General features: G+C 42.4%; 1 pseudogene; it reads left to right on the top strand.

Moving 5' to 3' along the window:
* Window positions 1-1,239: 1,239 nt before the first annotated feature.
* Window positions 1,240-4,616, top strand: LOC124242518 (cordon-bleu protein-like 1; annotated as a pseudogene).
* The last annotated feature ends 482 nt before the right edge of the window (window positions 4,617-5,098 follow it).

Here is a 5,098-nt window from a genome sequence, read left to right as displayed (position 1 = left end):
CAGTTAACTCTTACTTCAAATTCATCTCAGGCTTTTTACCTCCTATGGTAAACTCATGCTCACCCTCCAGTGTAAACACTTGGAGTGGAGGAAGCTGTTTCATTTCCCAGGAGCCAAAAATAGTAACAAGTAGGTAATCCCTTAATGAGAGACTCAAAATACCCTTCTTATCATGGATTATTATTTTTTTAAGTCACAGAAAGGAATAACATAAAAATATGATTGCAAAGAAAATTTCTTTGCTAATAATTAAATATTAAAACTATGAATATTTTCAGCCATGATTAAGCCCTCACCAGTTCATTTGGATCCTGGATCATGACTATTGCATATGTTTTTCTTTGGAGATTGTTCTGCTTTTCAGCTGTATTTCACCTTTCTTTGAAAACCATTAGCATGTTTTGTCACAAGGTTTCATGGCTGATTGACAAAGTTGAGCTCTAGAGACCTCTCGTGGCAAAACGCAAATAGGATAATGAGAAGATTGTCAGCATGGAGTGTCTTGAGCAAAATTGCAAAGAATGGTGTGTTTTTCTATTCCTCTTCAACACTGTTCCTTCAGTTTATTCACAGTTTCTAGTACCCAATTTGAAACTCTGATGCTCCAGTCCTGCCTCTGTTGTCCTCTGCCAGCTCACCCTTTTCAACAACATTGCTCTTAGCAGATTTTTCTCCATCATTAGCCATTCCGTCCAAACTCACTTGTTTTATGCCCTATTCCCTATTCCCTAAGAATCTGGCTCTCTGGCAGGAATAAAACAATCAATGGTTTCAAGCTAACTGATTTAACTCCTAAATAAGTTAACATAAAGCACTGCCTAGGAAAGTTCAGGATTCCTTTGGGTTAAAGATAAACAGCTGTAATCACTATTGCACTGTAATGATTATAATTAGCAGCTATTTTAGTGCTCCTTTCACAGCATATCTTTTCAAAAGAGATGTGTATAATCCCCCTCTTCAATTAACTCTCCTCCCATTCTCTCCTGAACCCATATAGGGAAATTGTTGTGTGTTTTTTTCCTACCACTTGACCAAAACTGCTCCTGTCAAGGTCACCAGTGATCTCCGTTAGTCGCAATCCAAAGCTACCACCTCCCCCCTCCTCCACACACACACCCCCTTCTCCTTCCCCTGTGTCTGGCCAGCTGCCTCCCTGGCCCAGATGCAACCAGTCTCGCTCCCACTTCCAGACAGTGGTCCAGCGGAGGTGGGACCAGGTCCTGAGCTCAGTGCAGGAGAATGGTTCAGGGCCTGGGAAAATCCTTGCAGCGTCTGGCGAGCCCCAAGGAACCTCGCCCGTGGGGCAAGGGAGGCGCTGGGCTGAGCTACGGAGAAGTTGCCACTTTCCTCCCCATTCAAGTCCCGGCTGGAGAGCTGAACCGCGCGTGCCAGACCAGGAGCAGGAGCGACGAGTGGGAGGAAAAGCCAGGGGAGAGTGCAGAGCTCTGCAGGGCAAGGGACAGTTGAGTCCCTTTGAGAGCAGGATGTCCCCACCCACCTATCCGCCAGCAGCTCCCCGCACCTGCTACAGCCCCGCTTCCGCAAAGACAAAAAACCTAAAGCCAGTGCACCACTTCCTCAAGCTGAGACCAAATACACTGTATCTTCCGTTGACGTTCTGAACAATCTTCTGCTTTCCTCATGGAACAGAAAGAAAACATGACATAGACATTTATCTCTCTACCGGGAATCTTATCCACTCTACTACATTCCTGGCAGTAAACCGATGATGGACTTGTTGATATTCCTGTATGCACAGTATCGTTAAATCCTTCAAGCTGCGCTGTTGATCTGTCAGTTGTAAAGAATTTCATTATCTCTAAGGCAAATGCTCCAAACGGAATGTTGGAAGAGGAGAAAGTAATTTTAAAGTAAACAACTTTGGAGTCGAAAAGAACCCCACACTTATAACAGGAGAAAACTGTGAGACGAGTGATCAATTTTAAGAAAACTCAGAAGTCCTGTATTTGGGTGGATTGAGGTGGTGCCACCTCAGCCCAGAAGGGGCACCTTTTGTAATTCTTTAACTCAGAGGAGGTACCGTTATAAAAAAGTACCACCCCAAGGGGTGCTTTTCCTCCTGTGTACAAAGGGCACTGCGTGACTAGCAGTGGTCTTGTCTCAGCTCCTCACGGTTCAAAGGGGTTGGTCTCAGAGTTAAATTCTCTCCAGTCATATCGGGAAAGACAACTTCAAACCACAGGCCCCTGGGGCTTACTTGAAGGAGGTACATCATCAGCAGCACCTCAAAACCGGAGAGGGAGAGGGCTGATTATGGAGCTTGAGACTCTTAAGACTGAGAAGGCTCCTCTGACTGTGCTCAGAAGGCAAGTGGCTTTGCCAAGAGCACTAACACGTAGGCCCAAGGGCAATTTTGTGTGACAGTTTAGGATTAAGGTGTAGGAACCAGGCTTCCTGGTGGGAATCCTTGACTATCTACACTATACTGCCTCTGTGATCCTGGACAAGCTACTCAAATTCTTTGAACTTCCGTTTTATCTGCTGTGAAATGGGCCAAAGAAAAAGTGTGCAGCTGTCATCTACAAATAGCTTTATTTTACTCTGACACTTGTCTGAAGGGTCTGCAACCAGCTAGAGGTCAGAGTTTGTGACTTCAAAGAATAAGGACCACCTCAGAGCTCCATAGATCAGAAGTGCACCAGGCACTTCAAATTCCCTGCACTCCAAAGAATAGGCTCTTGGGGACAAGCTTCTGGTGGCTTTGCTTGGACAATGCTCAGCCCTTTCTAGTGTGCTGATTAGGATTTCCAAACTCTTTTCAGTTGAGAAACAGACAACTTCATGAGGTTGCTAAGCCAAGATCCAGTGGAGTAAGAATTAGTGACATAAAGCTGAATGAATTGATGAGGGAAATTTTACGTGGTTGTTTGGAATACTGTTGATGTTATTTTAATGTTTGATTTTCTATATCTGTAAGGAAGGCCTTATTCTTTTGAAGCTGTGTGTAATGCTTAACAATCTAATAGATTCTTTGGTAAATTGAATTGAAACGTTTTTAAGTAATATCTGATTTTTACTGTCTGCCTTCCATCACTCCAAATTCAGAAATGTGTTTTACTTTTCATGGTAATATAGTCATTGCAAAGTTCCAAAAAGAAAAGAAAATCCAGAAAACAATAGTGAGAGTTAGTTACGTCTCCCTGTTATTTGCAGCAACTGTTGATTTTGATCAACCCACTCTGTCAAACTCAGGAGCTTCTCTACCCAACAAAATCCCTTAATGACCTGGGACCGAAAGAATGATATGCCATGGACGTCAGCAAAGAGTCTTGCCCAACATCACAAAACCTAGACATTACGGAAGAGAAAGAAAAATGGTTTCTCGGCTTTTTCCAAAGTAGTAAGAGAAAGCAGGAGCAAACTGCAAGTGTTACATCAATATTTACTTCTAATAAGTAAGACTTGTCTGAATTTTAGGAGTTTCACTATAATTTCCAAATTGTGTATTTCAACTCCCTGCCATCAGATCCACCTAAGAAGACATGAGATCCATTGCCTTCAATGCTAGAGCCTCAGAGTGCCCCACAGGAACTTTCCCACACCCAAGGGAGACCAGCTTTTTTGCAGTGCATTCCATGAATGTCGATGAAACAAGTTAGAGTCTCTGTGAAACAAGTATAGTGAGAACAGGCTTCTCACAGCTCAGTACCACATCTTTGGGGATTTGTCTTTGAGAAGAACAAAGCAAATATCACCCTCTCCACCCTCTAGAGTACTCCCCACATAAAAGTGATGAGAAGAACCACATGAATGCTCTGCAGTCAGTAGAAGCTGTTGATGCAAATAGCACTCAGAAAAAACTCTGCTGAAAAGTTACCCAACCCAGTTACCTCCTTGGCCATTGGCTTCCCAGTCATCAACAGTGCCCTGTCCCCACGCTGACAGGTGAGACTTCTGTGTCTGATTGCCCAGAAATGACTTTTGCAGCCATAGTATCACTGAAGTCTGGAATAAGTTCTTAATCCAGGCTTGAAGAGATAGATAAAAATGAACTGAATGCAATGCCTAAAAAAGAGGCTGAAAATATTTCTCTGAAGTCACAAGACATTTTTTCTGTATCTACTGATGTATAAAACATATGCCAGAAATGATACTGACTCAACCCCTGGCAGTGATACTGGAGAGTCTTCACAGAACTCCACGGAATAAAGCAAGAAGCTGGAAACACAGATGGAGAAGGACCATATGTTATGACATACCATACAAACAATGACGAGGTGGCAGTTGGCTGAGTAAGAAAATTGAGTTTTTGGGCCCAAACCAAGAAAATGATAGAATGAAATGTTTCTTTCCAATTAACACAGAAGATAATATGACAAATGGAGTGAGGAGAACAGAAATCAATGTAGGGGATGTTGGCAAAAGTAACAACATGGTCCTCGAAGTTGACAGACTATCAAACTATCAGGCATATACATCTCATATTGCATACATTTCAAGGAAAATGCTTTAGCAGCTTGGATCAAAAATTGAATCAACCCAGTGGAAAGGTAAAAAGGCAAGATACACAGTGTAATGATGATCTTTTGATTCCTTTAGATGAGATTGATAAAAATTCAACTGCTTTTTATCTAAAGAATCATCCATTTTTATAGACAAGACAACAAACCCAAGTCAAAACGTCAACTTTTGCCAACATCCCCTACATTGATTTCTGTTCTCCTCACTCCATTTGTCATATTATCTTCTGTGTTAATTGGAAAGACAGCATATATCCAGAATTGGAATGGCTACTCACTTAATCTGAAATCTCATCTGTGGAGTGGAGCATCAGGTGCACAGTGCAATGAGCATGACTGATGGGGCAGAGGCTAATCTTCTGAAACCCACTTCCAGATCGAGGAGAGATGCTGGGACAACTCCACTTGTGCCAAATTTAGAAGACATAAACATTATCTTGGAGTTAAAACTTACATCAAAGTTTTCAAATCCCCAGGTCAAATCAAGTTCTTTCTTCTTGCAGAAGCAGAAAAGACTAAGTGACATCTGCAGCTGCCAAGAGCGTCGACGTCACTCCCAATCCTACTCAAAATGACTAATAAGATACAGAAGTGAAAAGGAATGCAGTCATGTGTCC

This window comes from Equus quagga, chromosome 1, assembly GCF_021613505.1.
Source record: "Equus quagga isolate Etosha38 chromosome 1, UCLA_HA_Equagga_1.0, whole genome shotgun sequence".
In the NCBI taxonomy this organism is placed as follows: domain Eukaryota; kingdom Metazoa; phylum Chordata; class Mammalia; order Perissodactyla; family Equidae; genus Equus; species Equus quagga.
Note: the sequence above shows the minus strand (reverse complement) of the source record. Positions and strands in the feature narration are given on the sequence as shown.